The sequence below is a fragment of the Otolemur garnettii genome, unplaced genomic scaffold, assembly GCF_000181295.1.
Source record: "Otolemur garnettii isolate 467f Iridium unplaced genomic scaffold, OtoGar3 scaffold00023, whole genome shotgun sequence".
Lineage (NCBI taxonomy): Eukaryota > Metazoa > Chordata > Mammalia > Primates > Galagidae > Otolemur > Otolemur garnettii.
In genome coordinates, this window is record NW_003852418.1 from 7,119,068 (window position 1) to 7,136,416 (window position 17,349).

The 17,349-nt window shown below is 45.7% G+C and overlaps 1 pseudogene across 1 annotated transcript; it reads right to left on the reverse strand.

The window, feature by feature from the left end:
- Positions 1-1,615: 1,615 nt before the first annotated feature.
- Positions 1,616-3,398, reverse strand: LOC100957827 (annotated as a pseudogene). The gene has a single exon (XR_001161173.2). The product of XR_001161173.2 is annotated as a beta-catenin-like protein 1 pseudogene (transcript).
- Between the last annotated feature and the right edge of the window lie 13,951 nt (positions 3,399-17,349).

Consider the following 17,349-nt stretch of genomic DNA (forward strand, 5'->3'; position numbering starts at 1 on the left):
CGGGCTGCGCCTCCTTTGCTGCCCCCAGCCAGGGCAGGTGTGCGCACCCGGAGAGAGGCGCGGCGGGAGGGTGTCTGCGCCCCAGTCCGGGGCCGTACCCCGCGCCCCGGCCCTCACACTCAGCCCTCAGACTCGCCCCGTATGCAGGTGTCCAGTCCCCAACCCAGACAGGCCTCACCCAGCGACACTGGCGCGCTACGAAGGGACGCACTCACAGGCCTGTCGGCACCCGACCTCCCACAGAGACCCTCGTATTCACACATGCTCCCACAGAGAAGCTCAAACAGGCACCCACACCTACACACGCACTTTGCAAGAGGCACCGCAGGCCCCGGGCAGATGCACCCACAGACTCCCTCCCTCCCAGACTGACAAATCCACGGACACACACAGACTCGCACAGAGGCTGGCAAGGGTAGATATGCTGAAAATGATACCCTCAGACTCACACACAGAGACCTGGGGACACACTCAGGGTGACAGGGAGGTCACCCTTGGCACTGGCCTCCCACACAGGGAAACCCTCAGGCCTCACAAAACCCCACGGAAATTCATACAGGTGCACACACACTCACTGACACCCTAGAATCCAGACACACAGCCCTGCGCTCAGATGATCAAACAATCCCAGACCAGCACCCAGATAACTGGTCCTCCCTTCCCCTATGATGCTCTCAGCATTGTCAGACACTGAAAGACCGTCTCAGATCCACTTCATTGGCACACGCTCACACCACGATGTGGCCACAGACTCATCACCCACAGTGAAGGACACATTCTGATGCGCTGACACCCTCAGATTCAACATGCAGACACTGAGACACACTTGGGCAGGCTCACACTCTCAGACACTCCCGCATACCCACCCACAGTGACCCACAGTCCACACACACACGGGCTCAGTAGCTCAAAGCCCCAGAATAAGCAGAGACAAACGTCATCAGGAACCTCTACACCCCTTGGCCTTGACCAGGACCTGAGGATCCCCACCCCTCTAGTCAGGCCCTGGCTGCTCCCACATTCTCTTTATGAAGTAGCCTGATCAGGTGGAAAGAGTTCAGGCCTCAGAAGAGTGCAGCTCAGAGTTTCAATCTCAGGCACCATCTTTCCGGGTGGCCTAGGGCAAAACCCTTCCTCACCTATTTATTTCCTCACCAGTGCAATGGGGGACAGGAACCCTCCAATTGGGATGGTCAGGAGGATTCAGTAAGATATGGGTATTAGTTTTCTATTGCTGTGTAACAAACTAAGCAACTTAAAAACAATACCCATTTATTAGTTTACAATTCTGTATGTGGGTCAGAAGTCTGGGCAGCCTGAGCTGGGTTCTCTGCACAGGGCCTAACAAGATATTTTCCAAACTGGGCTCTTCTGTGCAAGCTGTGGAGAAGATTCTGCTTCTGAGATCATCCAGAAGGTTGTTGGCAGGATTCAGTTCCTTGTGGTTGCAGGACTGAGATCCCATTTTCTAGCTGACTGTCAGCCAGGAGGAGTCGACCTCAGCTCCTGTGAGTGGTTTTCTGGTCCTTGCATGTGGCGCCCCCCACTTTCAAGGCAGTTAGGATGTTAAGCTCTTCTCATCTTTTTTTTTTATTTATTATTTATTATTTATTTATTTTTACCAAAGCTAACTTTAATTTGTCCAGAAGCTCCACAGAGCATTGTGAAGCTGTTTCTTGGAGGAAAGCCACGAGTCCACAGTGCACAGGGCCAAGGGGCCTCTAGAAGTTCTCCAGCAGGCCCAGGATGTGCTTCTGCTCGTTCTCCCGGAACTCTGGGCTCCGGCCGTCCCCGATGTTCTCTGCATACTCCTTGATGATGTGCCTGACAATTTTGATGGAGCTTCCTCGCATGTTCAGGATCTGGTGGACCCTCTGGCGAATCTGGGGGACGTTGGCATTGCAGATCTCAGCCATGATGTAGCAGATTTGCTGGAGAACAAAGAGCCCTGCGTCCAGGCGCCGGAGGTAGAACTCATCCTCAGTGTCATTGTCTATGATCTCCCCATGCCGGACCAGGTCGTGTTTTTCCCCTTCAGTCTTCTTGTCTGATAGCTGCATTGCACTCATATATTTAAAATGCAACTCCATTAGTCTATCAACCTTTTCACTGTCATTTTCAGTGAATTTGTTCAGAAGCCGGGTTCGCTGCTGCCCTCTCAGGTTCCGCAGGAGGGAAGCCAGGATGGAACAGACATGCTCTTCGTGTTCCTTCTCAGTGGTTCCCACTTTCTTGATCTTCCTGGGAGATTTCATAAAGAGGGGAAAGATGGTTCGTAAGCCAAGAATGTCAACAAATTTATGACAGTTGTCGGTGCCCTCGGGCCCCATCATAGCATGGTCCAGCACTTTCAGGGCACTGCTCCGGGAGATCTTCTTTTCCCTGAGCATGAGATTCATCAGCTGGAGACCCTCACCCTTCAGGAAGCGCTCGCGATTGGAACTGAGCATTAGGCAGGAGCAGAGTGCATCGAACAGATTCTCCATCATCTCCTGCTCTTCAGCTGTGCGGGGATCGTGTCTTTTAAACACGGATAACTGCTGAAGAAGCACATCGATGCCATCCAGCTGCCCAAGCAATTCCCTGTTATCATCGTTGTCCTGGAGCAATATGGCCAGCACTTCACTGCAATACAGTTTGTTGGCATCGAAAGGCATCTTTGCCTTCAGCCTCTTCAACAGCCACTGCAGAAGGCCCTGCTGGGCACCGTCTGTACACATCTCGGGTCGGAACTCTGCCATGTTTTCTATAAGAGCCAGAGTGTTATGGACACCGTCTGCCTCCTCTTTCACAGATTCGTCCAGGCGCTCCAGATTCTGTACCAGCAGTGCTACTACAGGCCGGTCCACCAGAGCATCGATGAGGACTTCCGCTCCCTCCTCACTCTCATGGAGGGTGTCTATATCTGTCAGTTCTTGAAGCAGATCAACCACTGCTATGGACACATCTGTATTATCATGTCTAAGCAACCCGAGAAGTGACTGCATGGCATTCAGCTCCACCAGAAGGTGGTACAGGTCTGGCCTGGTGGCCACCACGTGCATTTCGTGAAGGATGTCATTTAGGTCCAGCTCAGATTCCAGGAACTTCTCCGGCTTGTCTGGAAACTTAATCCGCAATTCTTGGTTTTTGTACGATCTCTTTTCAAACGTGAGGATCATTTTCTTCACCGAGCTTTCATCCAGTGCCTCCTCCTCTCCGTCACGGTCAATTATCTGAAGCAGCCTTTTTTTGTCATCAACTGCTTCTTCTGCCACAGTCATTTCCTCTTCCCGATTGCGGCCATGCTCTCGAGTCCCCACTTGCTTCCAACACATTTTCAGCTCTTCCTCTTCATCGTCCCGGAAACGTTTTATGCCCCTGTTGGGCTGGTAACTCAGAAGTTCACCCACATCCATGGTCCCTGGCCCAGCCAACAACCGGTACACTCGTTCCCTCCACTTGCTCCTAGACTCGGTCTCCTTATCTTTTAAATCTCTCTAACTTCCCTTCTGCTTCCTAGCAGGAGAAAACTCTGCTTTTAAAGGGCTCATGTGATTGGATTAGGCCCACCCAGATAATCTCCCTTTGATGTATAGTGTAATATAATCACAGTAGTAATGTCTTTTGTGTGTGTGTTAATGTAAATTTTTTTAATTAATTATTTTTTATTAAATCATAGCTTTGTACATTGATGCATTTATGGGGTTCAGGGTACCACTTTGATATACAATGTGAAATGTTTACATTGAACTAAGTAGCCCATCCATCACAATTATACTCATTTCTTAATAGTTTTGAAATGTAAATTAATAGTTTTGAAATTGCATCATGCACATTAGGTGAGGTCCCCCCCAGCTCCCTCCTCCCATATCCCCCTTCCCCTCCCCTCTCTCTCCTCTTCCCTTCTACTTTCTGGACTATAGCTATGTTTTGCCATTCATATGAGTGTGTAGGTGATTATATATTGATTTCATCATAGTATTGAGTACATTGGATACTTTTTTTCCCATTCATGAGATACTTTAGTAAGAAGAATATGTTTCAGCTCCATTCAGGTAAACATAAAAGATGTGAAATCTCCATCTTTTTATGGCTGCATAGTATTCCTTGGTGTACGTATACCACAATTTGTTAATCCATTCATGGGTCAATGGGCACTTGGGCAGATAATCTCCCTTTGATGTATAATGTAATATAATCACAGTAGTAATATCTTATTACAGTCATGGTTTCTACCCACACTCAAAAAGGAAGGGATTATACAAAGGCAAGGATCGGGCAGCACCTGTGGCTCAGTGAGTGGCGCCAGCCCCATATACCAAGGGTGACGAGTTTGAACCCAGCCCTGGCCAAACTGCAACAACAAAACAAATAAAATAATAACATAAACAGAGGCAAGGATCTCATGTAAAATACCCACCACTGTGCCTGCACAAGGCAGGTGCCCCTGGGCCCAGGTCCTTTACCAGGAACCAGGCCAAGACCTTAAGAAAAGCCTGGTGAAATAGTTAAGCATGTTCCCGGTACAACTGTCCTCACTGTGGTAAAGGGCAGCTCCATTTTTCCCAGATGTTCATACCATACATCTTGGAGTCATCCTTGACTCTTGTCTTTCTCTCACACACCACATTCAATCCATCAGCAATTCCTATCAAATCTATGCCCCAAATGTATCCAGAAACTGACCACTTCTCTGCCCCAAACCCTCCCATGGTTCCCATCTCATGCACATTAAAGTCCCAGTTCTAGGAGGTCCTAATATCTTGGGCTCTGCTATTTCTCTGCCTTCAGCTGTATCACCCACTGGCTCACTTGGCTCCAGAACCCTTGAACTTGTAGTTCACTCTGCCTGAGACACTCTCCCTTCCAGAGAGCTGAGTGGCTCACTCTCATGGATCTCTATTCAAACAGCACTTTCTCTGTAAAGTCTGTCCTCACCACCCTTTGTAAAGTAGCAAAAACCACTCCCTGAAATGCCAAATCCTCCATACCTTGCTTTATTTCTCACTGTAGCTCTTACCATCATCCGATACATCTTGTATAGCCCTATATGTGAGGGTGCATTTATATGTATGCGCCCATATATGTATGTGTATACAGATATACATTTTTTGTTGTTTATTTGCTTATTGTCTCTTTCTTCCCCCTACCCAGAGCCTAGAAGAATATCTTGCAAAAACTGATGCTCAGTTATTGATAGGACTATTGATAGTCTCACACCAGCCTAAGGAAGGAAGGACCCTTAGTGCCCCTCCCCTATTTTACAAATGAAGAACTGAGGCTGGAAGTGGACTTAGCCAAAGTCATGGTGAGTGGAGAATGGGATTAGCGCCTCAGGCAATCTAGCTCCAAAGTCTGTGCCCATTCACTCTCTGGCCTCCTGAGACCAGGGTACAAAGGGAGGGGCAGGGGAGATGGTGAGATCAGGGAATGTTGGCCTGGAGCCAGGGAGGAGTTTCAGGCATCCCTGAGGAATGTCTGAGAGACCCACAGTAACACTCCTGGGAGCCAGGCATGCAGGACAGTATATGGTGGTTAAGCGTGCAGACCCTGGACTCAGCCTTTGGACGTTCAAATTCTAAGGCCCACTTAGCAGTTGGGCCTCTATGGTGTTGTTTTTTTTGTTGTTGTTGTTGTTTCTTGGTTTGTTTTTTGTTTTTAAATTTTTTATTTTTATTTTTATTTTATTTTATTTATTATTATTATTTTCTCTCACCTCAGCCTCCCAAGTGGATGAGACTACAGGAGCCCACCACAACACCCAGCTACTTTTTTTCTTTGACACAGAGCCTCAAGCTGTCACCTTGGGTAGAGTGCTGTGACATCACAGCTCACAGCAACCTCCAACTCCTGGGCTCAAGTGAGTCTCTTGCCTCCGTCTCCCAAGTAGCTGGGACTACAGGTGCCTGCCACAACACCTGACTATTTTTTGGTTACTGCCATCATTGTTGTTTGGCGGCCCCAGGCTGGATTCGAACCCACTGGCTCACCTGTATGTGGCTGGCACCTTAGCCCCTTGAGCCACAGGTGCCGAGCCAACACCTGCCTATTTTTTTTGTTGCAGTTTGGCTGGGGCTGGGTTTGAACCTGCCACCTTCGGTATACAGGGCCAGCACCCTACTCACTGAGCCACAGGCTCTGCCCTCTGTGGTGGTTTTAAAATATGCATGCACAGTGTTTGACTCTCCTCCCACTGAGAGGTGGGTTCTGTGTCCTCTTCCCTCAAATCTGGATCAGCCTTGGTGACTGGCTTGTAACTAGTAGAATGCAGAGGAAGTGATACGCGTAACTTCTGACGCTAGATCAGCAATGTCCTGTGGCTTCCTATAGCTCACTCTGGTTACGCACTGTGGGAGAAGCCAGCCTCCACTTCAGAAACCCAACTACCTGGAGACATAGGAGCCATGCTGAGGAGACCACAAAAGGCCCTGCTGAGTCCCCGTGACAGCCAGCATCAGCCACTGGGCATGTGTGTGAGCCATCATGGGTGCCCGGTCCGGTCGCACATTGTTGTAGCCCCTGCTGATACCAGATGGTAATGGCATGGGAGATTTTGTGTGAGAACTGCTCAACAGAGCCCCTCCCAAACTGTTGACCCACAAAATAAGTGGCATCAATAAGTTTTGGGATAATATTTTATGCCACAGTAGAGTAGTGACCTTGAGCAAGTCAATTAACCTCTTTGGGTCTTAATGTCTTTGACTATAAAACAGGGATATTGCCTAGCAGTGTATCATCCCCAAATGACTTAATAAATGTGGAGTTCCTAGAACAGTCTCCAAGCACAAGAAATGCTCTGCAAGGGTGAGCTGCTATTGCTAAAGGACAGGACAGCCCCATGTATCAGAGCCACACCTTCAGGGCTGGAGAGAATCAGAAAGAGCCTCCAACCCCCTCATCTGAGAAAAAAGGAAACTGAGATCCAGATAGTGCAGGGGATGGCCTCAAACCACAGAGCAAGCTGGGGCAGAGCTATCACCAGGACAGAGCCCTCCTGCCCTGGGCCTGTGTTCCTTCTACCGTGCTCCTGCAAGAGTGGCACGGAGTCTCTGGGTTAATGCCAATGAGCCTGGCAGTGTAGAGGAGAAAATGTGACCAACAGAGCAAGAGTCAGCCTCTAGCCAGTAATAGAGACAGTTGGTTAGCTCATGCCTCCCCTTCCACCAGTGAGGTTTGGGCCTGTAAGCTTGAACCTCTGCTCTCTTGTAAATACGTAATGTTTCTCCGTGGGACGTGTAAGTGGCCAGCCACTTACATTTGAATAACGCATTCTAAGAACAAGGTTGGCAGTGGAGGATATGTTTGAGATTGTGGATGAAGAAGGTAATGGAGGTGGATCCAGAAGAAGGGATAGGAAACCAGAGACAAAGTCGGGTGCAGTGAGGTGGAGGAAGCCAAGATATCAGGCAGCTTGGGGGAGTAGGAGTTGAACTATTGAACTATTTGAACTTGGGTTCAAATGCCTGTCCTTATTTTAGCTATGCGATCTTAGGTAAGTCACCTTGGGGGTTTCATCAAAAAATGAGCATATTTAACACTCGCTCTGCAAAGTTGTGGTGAAGATTAGATGCATAGCATGCTTGGCATGTAGTAGGTACTTGATAGATACAGTCTTTGAATAAAAGGTCCAAGGGCCCCCCATGTGCCAGTGCTATACTCAGCTCTGAGAATACAGGAATGAATAAACACACCTGGTCTCTGCCTTCATGGAGTTTATAGTTTGGCGATTAATTATTAATTAAATAATTATTTAATTACAACCTTCTCTAATGGTCTTGTTAGAATAATAATTTCAATGACACATCTTTGTTTTTGGAGACAGAGTCTCACTTTGTCCCCCTGGGTAGAGTGCTATGGAGTCATAGCTCACAACCACCTCACACTCTTGGGCTGAAGCAATTCTCTTGCCTCAGCTTCCCAAGTGCCTGGGACTACAGGTGCCCCACAACACCTGGCTATTTTTAGAGATGGGGTCTCACTCTTGCTCAGTTGGTCTCGAACTCTTAAGCCTGTCTTGGGCTCCCAGGTGCTAGGATTATAGGCGTGAGCCACTGCACCTGGCCTACAATGGTGGTAAGTGCCATAAAAGATACGTATCTATATACTTGTGTGTGTGTGTGTCTGTGGATCACATCTCTGCCCATGTGTGCATATCTCTGAATACACTGGTGTATCTGTGTCCTTGTCTTTGAGGCAATGACCTTGTCTCTGGGCATGTCCTTACAGAGTACATGTCTTTGTGTTAAGTGTGTCCAGTCTGCCTTTGAATCTGACATACATCCTGGTCTTTGTATGTACTGATGTGTGTGTATAGGAACACACACACAGAGCAAAGAGAGTGCCCGTCCTGCCTCTGTGTGCACGTGACCTGTGTGTCCCTGTTTCTGTGTGGCTCTGTGCTGTGCTTATTTCTATCGCTGGTGTGTCCTTTTCTGTGCCTGCCTCATCTCTAAGCATATTCGAGTGTCTGTGTGTGCATGTAGCTGAGTCGTACTGGCCATTTTGGGCTAGCAGCATAAGATTTCTGTTCTTGTCTGCATGCGTGTCTTTGCACCTGTGTGAATGCATCCTTGGTGGTGTGTGAACTTGTCCATGTAGACTGGTAGCTTGAGCAAAGATTTCTGGACCTTTTTGGATCAATCTCAGCCTTTTAAGTGGCTGATATATGATATAGAGCTGATGGGGATAGAGATATGAAGACCTTTTCTAAACTCCAAGTGCCCTAACTACTTATCTAACTATTAATTTTATTCTTTCATCCATCCATCCATCCACACACTCATCCATTCATCCATCTTGGCTGCACTGGCATTTAGTAACTAGCTAGCTATTTCTCTTAGGCATGAGTTTTCTCGTCTATAAAATGGAGGTGATTAAGGGAAGCTACCTGATAGGGCTGGGGGAAGGACGTGGAGTGAGGATTTAAGTGAGACAATGTATATAGAACACTTAACACATTGAATAGCACACAGCAATTGCTCACTATATTAATGGCTATTATCACATCCTTGTGGGCAGCGTATTTCAGCAAATTCTCAACAGTACTTTTTGAAGGGCCACCCCTGAGCTAGAAGCTGGTGAGGCCCTACCCACAGCAGGGGACATTACATACTTCTGCTGCCACTTTCTGGTGTGACCTTGGACAAAGCCGATGCCCTATCTGAACCCACAGAATGGGTAGAGCACCCTTGCCCTCCCTTTTTATGAAGACGCTGGTTGTACCTCCATTTGAAAACCTGCCAAGAGCTGGGCACAGCTATGTAACAGGTCAGAGGGCTCTCCGAAACCTTGGAATGGCAGAGGCCTGTTCTCGGTCACTCGGTGGGATAGAGCCAGACCTAATAGCACTGCAGGGCTTAGCTCCTGCCCCTTACTGCCCTCTTCCTGTCACTTTGTCCCCGTTCTCCCTCCAGTAAGTACCTACTGGGAAGCCTTGTCGCTGGAGCACAGCTTTGTCACTTTCCACCAATGGCCTGTTTGGTGAAGAGCCTTATGTTTAAAGAAGGAAGAAAGGAGTAGAAAGAGACAGAGACTAGAATAGAAACGAGGGACGCTGTAACAGAGAGCCACAGGAGGGAAGAGGCAGAAACAGGAGAGAGAGAGAGAGAGGGAGATGGCTAGCGGCAGCGAGTAGGGGCAGAATGAAGCTGGGCTTTCATTCTACAGACCTGGGTTGGGCTATCCCAAAGCAACGCTGTAGCAGCCCCATGACAAGAACTACCATGTTTCCCCCCAAAATAAGGCACTGTCTTATATTCATTTTTTCTCAAGAAGACACACTAGGGCTTATTTTCAGGAGGTGTCTTATAAAAGGTATTCCAGTCTTCCTTACCACTCTGAGCTGAAATGCATGGCATGGCTATGCAGATATGCTGCCTAGCCATGCCCATCACTAGGTCTTATTATTGGGGTAGGGCTTATATTTAACAAATGCATAGAAATCCTGCTAGGGCTTATTTGTTGGGTAGGTCTTATTTTCAGGGAAACATGGTACCACTCTCCTGAGCCCATGCTCAACCACACACACACACACACACATGCACGCACATTTATACACAAGACCTCACAAAGTGAAGGAAGATGCAGGGACCTCAACACAGGGGCCATCAGTAACTCATGAGGCCTCAGCTGATGCTAAATCATATCCCATTTGCCTCATTTAGAAAATAAGCTCACGGACCTCCTTTGCTGTTTTCCAGGCTAAATGGGATAGTGCAGGCAAAAGAGTTTTAGAAATGATAGAAAAATTTGGAAAAGGGACTTTGGAACTAAGCAAATTAATTGTATAGTTCATAAGGAAAAATAATCAGGAAAATGTGGGATGGGGAAAGTAGAACCCTATCAAAGAGTAAAACATAACAAAACTACTGTTAATTTCTTTAAAGGCTAAGAAAAGATGCAATCCCTTAATAGATAAAGAGCACTTCTGAAACAATATAACAAGGCCATCACTCCTTTTTCTAATGGAAATGGAGAAAGGACTTTAGTGGGCAATTCACAGAAAAAGAGATACAAATGACACGTACATAGCAAAACATTATTTGACATTTCTCACGCTTGGCAGAATGTCCATTACAACAAGCGTGAGCCATCATTTTCCACCCTTCCATCTAACAGAGAAGAAATTGCTTGAAAAGAAACTGTATGGGAGAAGGAATGGGGAACTAGACACAGTCACACATTGTTGGTGGGAGTATATATTAATTGATGGAAACTTCGGAGACTAATTTGTTAGTATCTATCAAAATATTTAAATCCACAAACCATTTAATTCAGCATTCACCATTTAACTCAGCAACTCATCGTTACACACAGCACTTTCATTTCCAGGAATTTATTCTACATTCTACACATGTACTTGCACATATGCATGAAGCTGATATATATGGGCATGCTCTGTAACCTTGTTTGTAATAGCAAGAGAGCAAGCGATTCCAAACAAGCTAAACGCCCATCAGATAAACTATAGTGAATCCATACCATAGAGATTTAAAAGAACAAGGTAGATCCACACAGCACTGATAGCCTAGATGTATAACGAAATAAAAAAGCGATGTCTGAACAGTATACATAGAATGACACCATCTGTGTTCAAAATATATATATGTGTGTAGGTATTTAAATATAAACCTTTGAATGGGTGCACAGATTTTAGGAGCAATCCATAGGAAGCTACTAGCAGTGACTTCCTTAGGGAAGTTAAGGCCGAAAACTTCCAGGTGGGGGTCCACCTCTTTTGCTTTAAGAGGTTGAATTCTATGGTGTGAATTTCCCTATGGTGTGAATTTTTTTTTTTTTTTTTTTTTACCATGAGCATATATGGTTTTGAATACAGTAACATTCAGTACATTTTTCACCTCAAAGAGAGTTAGTGTCAGTGGCTCATAAATAACTAAGGTGTAAATATATTACTTGGGTCCTGTTTCCTGTGAATTCGGTAACATGGATTAAATTCAGAATCAGGAGTTGGTGACAGATTGAAAGCAGGTGGAGGAGCCCCCCTTGGGACCCCCCTGCGGCGGGAGTATGCTTTGCTGCACGGTCTCCTGGGAGTGCAGAAGTAGGCTAGGCTGCCCAGAATAACCACCTGCCATTTCCCAAGCCAGGGCTTCTTTTCCTGAGCCAAGGGGTGGGGAGTGGGGGGCAGCTGGGTGGGAAAGCTGGATTCTTCTTTCTAGAACCTAGAACTTTTCTACAGCACCCCACCTCCTACCAGGCAACCCTGTTTTCTAAACCTTTCCCCTGCTGCCACCCAGACCCAAAGAAGGAGATAGCTGGGGTCTAGAAGCCCACTGCAGGTGTGCTCAGCCACACATTTGTGGTGTGACCCTGTAGAAAGAGACAGAGGCCATTCTCTCCCTCTGAGCCTCAGCTTCCCCACATGGAAGGAGGAGGATGGGAGAGGTTGATTGCTAAGAACTCTCCCCTTTCTGACCCATCTTGAGTCAGATGAGGTCTGGCTGTTCCACTTCTGCGACTGACTCTCTTGAGTTGGAGAGTCACAGGTTCAAATCTAAGTTCTGAAAGTCCCTAGCTGTGTAACACTGGGTGGGTCACTTCACCTCTCTGAGCTTTAGTTTGTTCCTCTGTAAAATAAGGAAAATAATATACTTCATAGGGTAGCTGAGAGATAAGTACGTATAGCGTTAGAACTGCCCATGGCACGGAGCTCAATAAATGTTAGCCATCATCATCATCCAGAGTCTCCCCTGGACCTGTCCACTCAAGAGTAGCCCTCTCGAAGGACCTTTCCCATCTGCCTCCTACCCTGTACCTAGCAGCTCTCCTGCCCACAGAAGAACCACACACTCTGATCTAGGAAAACATAAGCAGAAAACTTTACTGCTACTGAATGCAGATGGAATCAGAGATCAATGTGTGGCCCCATCCAAACCACACATGAGTATTGTAATTAATGGATTAAAACTGAGCATCTGAGAATGTCAGGAAGGGCTGGTGGGGAGAAAGCGTTTTGGACAGGCCCTCTAGGAATTCACATGGGCTTCATGTGCAATGTCTTTTCCGGGAGTGACACGGTCCCTCCAGGGAAGGTGTACAGAAAGAGAGCTTTTATGCCAAACACATTGTGCTTCCTGGGTGGGCTCTGATCACCTCCACATGGAGTTGTCCCTAGAAGAAGCAGCCAATACTTTGTATTATTAGTCTTTTAAAATTTTAATTATTCCGGTGGATGTGTAGTAATATCTCTTTGTGGTCTTTAGTTTACGTATTTATATCTGTGATGTATCTTTAAATTACTAAACTAAATTGTTTTAGTGTATGGGGCTAGGTAAGCCATCATGTTTCTTTCTTTCTTTCTTTCTTTTTTTTTTTTTTTTGCAGTTTTTTTTGTTTTAATTGGGGCTGGGTTTGAACCCGCCACCAGCATATGGGACTGGCACCCTACTCCTTTGAGCCACAGGCGCTGCCCACATGTTTCTTTTTTTTTTTAATTTGGGTAATTCACCCTTCACTACCCAGTCATATCTCTTACCAGTGTTTGGTTTATGCGTATGACTCAGTTTTTACCTATGCAATATAAGTGAAGTTTGCAGGGGCAAGGAGTTCCCTGGAAAGGTTCCCTCATTCTTGAAAAGCAGACAGAGAGAGAGAGAAACGCTGCCTGTACCATCGCTGGACATATGATAATTGCAACAAGGAGAGAAGCTAAATGAGGACAAAACTGAAACACTGGCTGGCAGAGCAGGTAAAGAAAGAGTCCCAGTCCTTAATGATGTCATTGGGTCGCTCAATTAACCAACCTTGAATCTGCCCTACTTAGTAAGCCCAGTGGTTTAGTGTAATGGTTAGCATACCCGTTTCAATATTATTTAATGTATTTTGCTTTGGGGTTTGTTTTATGTTTTGTTTTTTGTTTTTTTTTTTGTCACCGAAAGCATCCTAATAGACACACCTACTTGACAGTGTTTCCTTCCAATGGCCTCTTTGACATTATTTTGCATTCCTTCAATAAAACCCTCTCATTTTGTTTCTTGAAACCAAATACTCCCAGATTGAGTTAAAGCAGCCCCCACGTATAGATTTTCATGGCAAATGCCTTTGTTTCTGATTCAAGGAGGAAAACAGAAGACAATGGGAAGGAATGTGGTGCAGACCTTGAACCCTGGGGAGGTAATAGTAGCACTTCCCCAGTCTTGTACCCTAGCCCAGGCTGACTCACTCACATAGCAAAAGAGCCTTTGGATAGTAAATATTTATTGAGCCCTTCCTCTGAGCCAGGCACTAGTTCTAAGGGAGCATCCTCATTCTAGGGGAGAGAAACAGATAATAATGAAGAGAAATAAGTAAAAAGCATAGTATTTTAGTTGTAAGTATGTTGGGAAATGTATACAAAGCAGAGAAGGAAGAGAATGGAAAGCGTTAGGAGAGAGGACTATAATGTTAACTCAGGATGGCCAGGGAAGGCATCATGAGAAGGTGACACTTGAGCAAAGGTCCTCAAGGGATGATTCCTGCAGATTCTGCAGAAAGAGTGCTACAGGCAGAGGAAACAGGATGTGCAAAGGCCCTGAGGTAGGAGTGCACCCAGTGTGTTAGGGAAATGGCCAGGTGGCCAGTGCAGTGTGTGTGGATGAATGAAAGGGAATTCACGAAGCCAGAGAGGTAATGATGGAAAGGAATGGGAAGATGGTATAATCCTTTTTTCTTTTTCGAACTGATGAGATGTTTATATTTTTTGAAGATTTTAAGTTTGTTTACCACAATAGCATTTGAAAAATTCTAGATATTGAAGTAATTGAATTTGAGAATTTTTTCTTTCTTTGGACTATGACATGATGCTATTTTATTTTACTTTATTAATTTATTTATTGGAGACAGAGTCTCACTTGGTCACCCTTGGTAGAGTGCCGTGGCATCTTAGCTCAACCTCAAACCGTTGGGTTCAAATGATCCTCTTGCCTCAGCCTCCTAAGTAGCTGGGACTACAGGTGCCCGCCTAATGCCTGGCTATTTTTTAGAGACGGGGTCTCACTCTGGCTCTGCTTGTCTCCAACCTGTAAGCTCAGGCAATCCACCTGCCTCAGCCTCCCAAGTGCTGCGATTACAGACGTGAGCCACTGCACCCAGCTTTTATTTTATTTTATTTCAGGTTAATGTGAGAGTACAAACAACTAGGTTACAATGTTTGCATTTGTTAGGCATAGAATCCCTCTTGTAGTTGCGTCCCCCAACCAAGAGGTGTGCCATATACTCGTACATTGTGCCTGTTAAGTGGGAGCACACCAATAATACCCCTCATTCCTCCCCTTTCTTCCTCCCTCCTTCCCCCTCTCTCTCATCCTTGATTTGTACAATATACATATGCTGTAAGTGTTACTATTTTTTAATTGGCTTAATTTTTATTTTTTTGAGACAGAGTCTCAAGCTGGGTAGAGTGCTGTAGCATCATAGCTCACAGCAACCTCAAACTCTTGGGCTCAAGTGATTCTCTTGCCTTAGCCTCCCAAGTAGCTGAGACTACAGGTGCCCGCCACAGCGCCCCACAATTTTTTTTTTTTGGTTGTAGTGTCATCGTTTGGCAGGCCTGGGCTGGATTAGAACACGCCAGCACCGGTATATGTGGCGAGTGCCCTAGCCACTGAGTTATAGGTATAGAGCCTTACTTGGCTTAATTTTTGTTTAGATACATTTGTAATGAAAATTTGATATCATCACTATAAATGAAGAACCAGTATCACTTGCTACAAATAGAAGGTAACAGAATAAACACAACAAGATGGAAATTATATTAAATTACAGAGAGATACCATGGCCTGCAGGAGGCTTAAGTCTGATTGACAGTCTTAGAGAAATGATAAGACACAGTAGCGCCAAATGGAGACTTTCTACATGATGCCATTTAGTGTTGCACTACTGAAAATCATCTTGTGTCCTACTACATAGGATGACCAACTTGTTCTAGTTTCCCCAGGATTGGGGGTTTTCCTGGGATGGACTTTCAGAGCTATAAATGGGACAAACCAGGGCTATTGGGTTTCCTACCACTGTAGTCTACGAGTATCCAGCTTCAGTTTGCCCTTCTCTAGACTGCCCTTGTGGATCATCTTAACTCTAAGATTATCCTTCCCTTCTGGTGTCATGTTCGTGTGTGATCCCCTCCCCTTGAGTGGAGTGGGACCTGTGACATGCTTTTAACTAATAAAATAAAGTAATGGGATGTCACTTCCATAATGGATTTCTCATAAGATGGCGACTTCCCTATTGCTAACATGCTCTGTTGCCTTCTCAGCTTCTTGTATCCTTTGATGAGGAAGCAGCTACATTTGGAGGGACCCACAGGCAACCTCTGGCCAATAGCCAGCCAGGAACTAAGACTCTGAGTCCATAGACCCTTTAGGAACTGACTGTCACAAACAACCTTATGAACTTGGAAGCAGATTCTTCCCTCATCGAACCTTCAGATGAGACCACAGCCCTTGGTGACACATTGATTACAGGATTGTGAGAGACTCCTGGAGCAGAACACCCAGCTAAGCTCGGCCCAGAATCCTGATCCACAGAAACTAGGAGGTGATAAATGCGTGTATGTTTTTAAGCTATTAACTCTGCAGTCACTTGATGCTCAGCAATGCACGATCGATGTACCCTTTAGTCCAAGTGCTAGGTCCTGACATTTTGCATGGCTCCTTTATGGAGGCTGCAGATTTGAGGCCATTGCTCAACCTCCCACATCTGACCCTGAAGTAGCCCTACCCTATCTGGTTCTGGCTGCACCCAGCTGAGGTGGATGGTGGCTAAGGTACCACTTGGTGGACAGAGCTCAGTATCTCTACACAACGGGATCTTCACACACACACCCCAAGAAAGTGATGGGCAATTAAGTCTGGAGATGCTGGGGTCCAGGCCACCAAGGGGTCTGAAGACTAGCAAGCTGCCTGAAGGAGGTAAGGCTCTGGCCACTGTGGTCTGGGCCAGGACAAGATGTTGTACCTTTAACCACTTCCTCCTGGCCATGTCCTAAACTGCAGAGTCCTGTAGGTAAATCACCCCTCAAGGCCCTCTGTTCTCCAGGCCTTGCTTCTTACCTTCCCTCCTTCTAGACCAGTGGTTCTCAACCTTCCTAATGCCACGATGTATTTTCATTGTTACAAAGGGGTTGCAACCCACAGGTTGAGAACTGCTGTTCTAGACCTTCCTGTCCATCTCATAGTGTCTCATCCTGATGGTTTTGTACCTGGTTCTCTTTTCTCAGCCTAGTTCCATCCATTTCACAAATTATCTGGATTGCCTGCCTGGTTTACAAATCAAAATAAATTCATTTTATTACAAAAATAATTCTTGCACATGTTAGGCAAGTTAGGGAAAAAACAAAAATCAGCACAAAGGAAAAATTGAAAATCACCTTTATCACACCACCCAGAGATAGCCACTTTTTTTTTGCACTTTTTGGCCGGGGCTGGGTTTGTACCCGCCACCTCCAGCATATGGGGCTGGCACCCTACTCCTTTGAGCCACAGGCACTGCCCAAGATAGCCACTTTTAGACCTCATGTTTTCTTCCTTTTTTTTTCTTTGACTACCTATCACCTAAGTGCATTTTTAATGGTATTATGTACATATATTATAAGTTATTCCATAGCATTTATTATATAAGTTATTTCATTGGCCTTATTTAGACCAGGGCCAATGTTTCAGGCATTTTTTTTACAATTAGCTTTCTACCATAAGCAGTTTCTCACAGCAATAAACATACCTCCATGTCGCTATCTTAAAATACTAAATAACATCTCTATTATCTAACTAATCCCTATCATTGGTCATTTGGATTGTTTCCAGTTCCCTGCTCTCATGTTAAAGTTCATTTTATTTTTATTTATTTATTTTTTTTGAGAGGGGGGTCTCAAGC